The sequence below is a fragment of the Nicotiana tomentosiformis genome, chromosome 7 (assembly GCF_000390325.3).
Source record: "Nicotiana tomentosiformis chromosome 7, ASM39032v3, whole genome shotgun sequence".
In the NCBI taxonomy this organism is placed as follows: Eukaryota; Viridiplantae; Streptophyta; class Magnoliopsida; order Solanales; family Solanaceae; genus Nicotiana; species Nicotiana tomentosiformis.
Genome location: NC_090818.1, coordinates 100,426,726 through 100,435,260, shown reverse-complemented (window position 1 = coordinate 100,435,260; position 8,535 = coordinate 100,426,726).

Sequence of the window (8,535 nt, the reverse complement as noted above, 5' to 3'; positions counted from 1 at the left end):
ATACGAAATCATTTACTATGTACCTCACACAACTGACATGTCACGATCCAATTTTCACTATAAATTGTGATGGTGTCCAACTCCGCCGCTAGATAAGTCAACAATGAACTACCCATTTAAGTCTTCATTTTAAATATTTTTAAAGTAATTAATTTTATTTAATCGGAGAACTATTAATAAGAAATTATAGTAAGACAAAGCACCAAATAACGAAAAGAGTAAAGTAGTGAATTTAATACCCAAAACTATAAAATGTCTGCTAGAATACTTCTAAAATCGGTGTCACAAGTGCATGACCAAATTAGTAGAATATACAAAACTTCCTAGACTATTGTCTGGAATAAGATAGACAGAAAGGAAATACAATAAGGAGAGACTTAGGCGCTGTCGAACGGGCATAGAGAGCAGCTCACCACTAAGGCTCTAGGTAGTGGGGGTACGCGCCTGAAGGACCGCCAGATGCACCTGCCTCAGATCATGCACGATTAGTACAGAAGTGTAGCATGAGTACATAAATCAACATGCACCCAGTAAGTATTTAGTCTAATCTAAAAGAAGTAGTAACGAGGGGTCGATTTCGACATATACTAGTGGGCAAAATACATAATGTACAAAATTATTTAATAGGCATGAAAATCAATATCAATGACGGAATAGGAGGCAATAATGAAATGACTATTTAACAAATAACAATTAAAATCCCCGAATATCACGTAATAATCTCAACAAACATGTAGTATAAATCCTCAGGTCATGACAGACATATCAAGTGAAATCGGACTCCGAGTGACAAGACGCACGAATTATGCCGAGGTCGTATGACCCGATCCATAATATTCATTTACATACACTACCGATGTCGTACGTTCCGATCCATAGATGCATCCCATATATATATATATTGTCGAGGAGTTCGACCCGATCCACAGGAATAGAGAAACTTTTCGGATTTCAAATTTCACATATACAACACCGAGGTAAACACATGAAAGTATACAATTTTCATCAATAATTAAGCATTTTCGCCAACTCTCTAAGTAATGAAGTTCGGTTTAACATAATTTTTAACCAAGTTTTACATAATAATACAAGTAATTAATCTAACAATTTGAATCCAAATAGTACAAGTAATAACATAATAATGGCCTATGTCTACCCCAGACATAACTTGAATTCTAGCTATGCACGGACTCTCGTCACTTCGTGCGTACGTAGCACCCACAATTAGTAGCAAATAGCAATTTAAATACCTATGGGGTAAATTCCTCTTACATGGTTAGGCAAGAGACTTATCTTGTTCCCAATTTCACTTTCCGGTCCACAAATTACTCTAAAAGCCTCAAGTCGGTGCCGAACAATGCGGAACTAACAAATATCATATAAATTAATCAATATATACTCAAAAGTTCAAAATTTAGCTATTAGAGTAATTAACCAACCACAATTGGAAGATTCCTAAAATTTACCCCCGGACCCACGTGCCCGGATCCCAAAAATTTTCGAAGATAAATGCTTACCATAACCTCACGAACCCAAATATATAATTTTTACTCAATTCCATAATCATTTTCATGGTCTAATCCCATTTTTATCAAAACCTAGGTTTTCCAACAATCTCCTAAAATTTCCACAATTTCTATGTTAAAATCTACCCATAATGTATATTAAACTCATATTGTGTAGAAAATACTTACCTCAAAACGCTAGGTGAAAATCCCTCCTCAAGAAGCTCTAAATTCGATCAACAAGTTAGAGAAATGAACCAAAAAGCCTAAGTCCCGACTTTTAAAATCATTCTGCCCAGGTCTGCCTTCATCATGATCGCGGACAAGCCCTCGCGATCGCGAAGAGAAACCTGAAGAACCTAGGGAAATTCCTCTTTGCGATCGTGAGAGGACACTCATTGTAATGACCCAAAATCCACTAGTGATTGTGATGGCGTCTAACGCCGCCGTCAGGCAAGCCAACGGTGATTTACAAATTTAATTACCCATTTTAGTATTTTGAAATCATAATTTTTCTTAATTAAACAATATAAAAATAAAATTTATAGAGTGCCCAGATTCCTCTCTTATGTAGAAAACCACTGCTAGCATACCACCGCACCTGCGGATTTTCTTCCGCTGCCGCACAACCGCAGGTGCGACACACCCTAGCACATCTATGCAAATTTTTGCACCTGCAGCCCTGACCTCGTTTCTGTGCACTCATAGGTGCGCTGCCCGACTCTGCTTCGGCGACCTCACGCCCAGGCTACCCAAGCCACTTCTGCAGACCTCACCCCGCTTCTACGAGGTCGCTTCCGCGACCAAACTTCCGCAGAAGCAGTTACACCAGCTGCTGCCCAGCTTCAGCATCTCCTAAGTCCAAAATAATTCAATTAATCATCCGAAATCCACTCGAGGACCTCGGGACCTTAACTAAATATACCAACACGTTCCAAAATATATTATGAACTTAGTCGAGCCTTCAAATCACATCAAACAATGCTAATACCACGAATTGTACCCCACTTCACGCTTAATGAATTGTAGAACTTCAAAATTCTACAATCGATGCCGAAACCTATCAAATCAAGTCGATTGACCTCAAATTTTGCACACAGGTCATAATTGACATTACGGACCTACTCCCACTTCCGGAATCGAAATCTGACCCCGATATCAAAAAGTTCTCTACCGGTCAAATTTTCCAAAAATTATCCAATTTCCAACTTTTGCCAATTGGCGCCGAAATGACCTACGGACCTCCAAATCGACATCCGGTCACGCTCCCAAGACCAAATTCCTCATACGAACCTGTTGGAATCTTCGAATCCCAATTCCGAGGTCGTTTACTCAAAAGTCATAATTTAGTAAATTCTTCTAACTTAAAGCTTTCGTAACTAGAAATTTTCCTTCCAAATCAACTCCGAACTTTCCGAAATTCAATTCTGGCCACACGTACCGGTCAATATACCTGAAGTGAAGCTACTCAAGGCCTCAAACTGATGAACGACACACTAGAGCTTAAAATGACCAGTCGGGTCATTACATTCTCCCCCACTTAAATATACGTTCGTCCTCGAACGTGCTAAGCACTGCTCTGGAGTTGTCCAAAATCACTGTACAACACCTTGTGCCCTATCCGTACCACCACATTCCAGTTGAACACATTAGATCGAGCCATACAGAAAATCTTCCCTATAACCTTTGATAACAAGCTTTAAACCCAAGTTCCATCTTTTGAATTTCTTTACAAGGCCTGATTCTAACACACGAACACCGTACCAATCGCCACGCACTGTACCAAAACATGATCATGCATCTATGCTAAAATCACAACATGCACCACATAAGTCGGTTGCCCCTAATAACATCCTCCGACCATAATAGCTGAAATTTCACGAATCCGGTGCCCGCAATACATCTCATGACGCATATAAATCCTGTTCCAGATCTCGCAATACTTCCACGACGAAAAAGACGTGTAGAAACTCATAACCACCTACCAAATCAATAGTTCATGGAGTCTCTCCTCCTAACAAGAACCATTACCTCATTTTGAACTGAATAACAATATTTCCCCTTTAATGTACCTTATATAAATCTGATTGCACAAATTTCAGGTCCAATAATCTCGTCTCACCAAGTATAAGCTACTCAGGCAATAAGTCATCTCAAACACTGCCAAAAATCTCATATGACGCCAACAATGCGCTAGCAAGCTACAAACTCGAATGCGCTACATAAGGAAAAATGAACTCTGGAAAAGGAACTATTAGCACGCGTAACGAGTAAGACAGTCGAACAGACGCTATGAACCATTCTCAGAGAATGAGAACCAAAATACGCAGGAATAGATATAGGGAACCGTACTCTACATATCACTATTGCGGTGTGCAACCCGATCCAGACAACGTACCCGTGGTGGCGTGCCACCCGATCTACACACAACAATAAATAAGGAAATGCTCGTCAGGCCATAATGCTTATACCTAAGAAATAACGAATATCGACCACATACCAAGTGCTAAAACTACAACTCTGGGGAGACGGATAGTGCAATATTCCACAAAACCCAAGCATGACTAAGGTGCGATAAATGACCTGCATCTCGAGAGCCATCCTGCTCATACGACACCACAGGTTACACGGGACCTCAAACACACGTGCGAATAATCAAGCCATCTCAATCCGGAACAAACTAATACATTTCACAACCAAAGGAATAGAGCGCCTTCCAAGCATAAGCTCTCACATTAACGATAGTACCAAGAAGAATCTCCGTACTTGGTTTCAATCCTTAACAAATAAGTGACTAGCATGCCACACATACAAATCTCCCCGTAGGACACGCTCCCACGACCTTCCGCACTAGGTAGCAAAGTCTGCGCCCCCATACCACCAACCATACGAATTTATAAAGAAATTCAACAACCCACAAATCAGTACACAATGCTCCTTCCACAAACACCATCCCGAGCGACACTAAGATAACGCCAACTTACTCTAAACATCTGAATTCTCCCCTTGCTCATCCGAGCTCGTGACATTCTTATCAACATCGAACCGCAACCTTGATCCTCAACTTCCAATTCACATGTCTCTCACTGCACCTACCATGCCACTACGCGATAATACACGCATTCACCATAACCCTTGAACTATTAGTAGAATGAACACTTAATTGGCTAGAAACCTTTCACTTAACTCATTCCAGAAGAACCAATGCAACACGCAACTGAATTCCCAAACCGCATAAAATACAAACCTCAGGTCGTGATCTAGACTGCCATGACTCTTCCGGAATCCATTTACACAACAACGCCATCTGGATGAAATACCTCCAAAATCGTTCAGATTATGGGGCTGTCAAGCCCGTACATGTATAACCACATGTATAACTTCACATACCTCCACAAACCACATGTATAACTTCACACACCGAAGGAACTGATCATTGACACAATTATGCCGATTCGATCATTACTAACCAACCCAACTTCTTTCAATTTACTCTTGACCTGACTTAGAAATATAATAGCTCTATTCACAACATAACGAACTCCGTCCACACTCATCCCGAGTGACCCAAATTGCGAGACCACCTTGTCTCAATACCCATGAATCATCTCACACCTCCTTACGCGCATTGTAGAATCTTCAACTGGTACCCCCATTCTGCAAGACCTTCCGTGAATCCGACTATCTCTTCTCTTCCTCCAATACTGCACCGCATACGTGATGACAATGTAGAACATTCCAAGTCCTATTCGTAATCCACTATGAAGACTCGATCCTTAACCACATGATGGACCCGAAGTCCTTAGGCGGTTGTTGAGAGTCACCCTCTATGACATGATCTCGAACATAACCAACTTCAATGCTCTGCTAGCACATGAACACACTCTCAAAAAAGCAACCAGCCGAATTCTTTTCCTTGTACATTACATCCACAAGAAGCATAAATACGGAGTCTTCCCAAATCCTGCACCTCAATCGATGAGGCGGAATATAGCACACATTTATTAATTTCTCCACTCGAATTAACCTTGATGTTATCTTTTCTTAGTCACAATTAATCCACCGATGCAATGATAACCAGAAGATGAACAAGCCGACAACCACGCGATCCAATCATAAATGGTGGGGCTCCCCCACTTAGCTTTAAGTTGCCATTATATAATATAGAGCCTACAACGATTCCTCCTTCTCATTTACCATGATCCCGCACCGTTAACCCACCAAATTTCTCGAAGTCTTTTGTTAAGCTTATCATGAAAATCCTGAATCACCAGTCACAGTCACACACTCGACCTATTACCGAGTAGCAAGTAATATTCCTCGTAGAAGCTTCATCAACATCACGCCACCGCTAACCTGCTCATAGGAGATAATCCACCTGTGGAATTCCTTACCGATATCTTCCAACGACGCTGCACTGGGTACAAGTACCTCTTAATCGGTAAATTCTCCTGAGCTCATGCTCGCTCACCAGCTGTATAAGTCTGCTCCTTCCCTATTGACATCAACTGAAAGTTCAACAATACCTTCCGAACTCAAGTCATATTGCACCTGAAACGATAATCAGATCTTCACACCTCTCTTCATTTTAAAAAAAAACTCCTTTCTGCCATATTCAATCTTTCTTCGTATAGTAACCATCACTCCGAATAAAATCCATACGCCAAATCACCTTCCATCACGATTCCCAAACCATTCTACACTTTCTCAAGGCACGTGGCTATCCTAGCACATAATTCATATGCTAATCTGCCACTCTTACTTCGGTTAAATCATCTCCTTTAAGAAACTTCTCACCCTCTACTTCTCATGCTTGACCGTACTTCAACCACCATGAAACATTTCCCGCCATGTCTTCCCTCATACTTTGTTGCCCAATTGTTGCATCAAATAAAAAATGCATCTCTGTAGCACCTGAACCAATAGATTATTACCGACTCTAAGCCTCTCTGAAGATCATTTGTCTCGAGCTATCAGCATTAGAATACTAATTTGATTCTGAACCACTGCACACCGCTACCTCTGACAACCACCCCTTAGGCACAATTTCACAACACCTGCTGCGAAGGCAAAATCCAAGAAGACTGTAGCACCGACGAACCTTAATGCATTCAAACAAGGATGATGACACCGCATCACAATGAAAATTTCACCACGCTTGAAAATATCAAGTCTCGTTACTTTATCAACCACACATGGACATCTATAGTACGATTGCCTTGCCTCCACTAGAATTAAATGATGAACCCCTTAATCATGCACTGATAAATCCTATCTTCAAGTCATTCACTACCTCAACACATAAACGAGAACCTTACCATTACACCAACATTATGCGATAACAACGCATAGACATCGTAGCAATCCGTGCACAGTATCAAAACCATAGAAAATATGGATACTGAGATAGAACAAAAGAACATCCTTCGCAAGGCGACGATAATAGTCTTCCCGAACATGCATGGAAAAGCATTATGTACCACGTCTGTAGTACCACTACTACTCCTCGATGCCCAATTGAGAACAAGTGCTTCATGTTGCATAAGATTGAGTAGGAAGGAAATGAAAGCACAAGCCTTAATGGAATCAAACCGCACGATGAGGAAATCAAGAAAGAAGTGCTCCTAACATCCCTGTACCCTCTCGAAGATAAGTATAGTCTCTGTACCGATCTGTAAGACTCTACTATACTTGCTCATGACTCGTGAGACCCAAGTGAAACTAGAGCTCTGATACCAAGCTGTCACGACCCAAATTCCACTAGTGGTCGTGATGGTACCTAACGCTGCCGTCAGGCAAGCCAACAGTGATTTACCAATTTAATTACCCATTTTAGTATCTTGAAATCATAATTTTTCTTAATTGAACAATATAAAAATAGAATTTATAGAGTAAATAAGAGGTTTACATGAACCACCATAATGAGTAGCCTGAAGGAAACACCCAAAACCCGGTGTCACAAGTGCATGAACATCAACTAAGAAATTTAATAATGTACAACATCTGTCTAGAATACAAATTAGACAGGAAAAAATTAATAACTCTTATGGAGACTCTGTAGCCTGCGGAGCGTAACACGGAATGCAGCTCACGATAAAGTCCAGACAATAGTCACGTCGTTGCACCAAAAAGACCATTAGACATATGTGTACCTGCACAAAAAGTGCAACAAGTGTAGCATGAGTACGTAAATCAACGCGTACCCAGTAAGTATTTAGCCTAACCCCAGAGATGTAGTGATGAGGGGTCGACATCAACACTTACTAGTGGTCTAATACGACAGGTACAATAGAAGTAAACAGACGTAAATCAGAGAAAGTAAACGAAGTAACAAGTATAATACGTGGTACAATCCTCCTCTCAGCAATAACTCAAACTTTCAGCTAGTAGCTACCTCCTCAATCGGAGTATATATAATGGACCTTACCAGATAGGTCGTCACAATTCAACCAGGAAAAGCTCATAGATATGCTGGCTTCTTGCCAATTATTACGCACGATTTCATCAGAGTATTTTATAGAAATGCCGAGGCGTACGACTCGATCCATCATAACATTGACAAACCATAGATACATCTATTTTATTGCCAAGGCGAACAACCCGCTCCCATGAGAGTATGGTACATAAATTTTGCCGAGGCCTACGACCTGATCCATCATAGTGTGCGCACTGCCGAGGGTCGAACGACACGAACCATATATGTATCTATACTGCCAAGCTGAACAGCCCATTCCCATTAGAATAAAAAGCTTTGACGGGTCCTTGACCCCACTCACGAATAGATGTGTGAGTTATAAATTTTTAAGGGAAGCCTTTCGGTGAGAACGCATAATGTGGGAGAAATTTGTAAGAGGAGTACAATTATTTCGGGCTAATCATGAAGCCCGTCGAATCTCTACAATAGCTAGTCTATCACTCTACACAAGTCTAGTCTCAAGTCGCAACGTAATATGAAGGAATTTAATAGGCAAGAGACAAGTCAAATAGTACAGTTATACATGGAGGAAACCTAAGTCTACCTGGACATAAC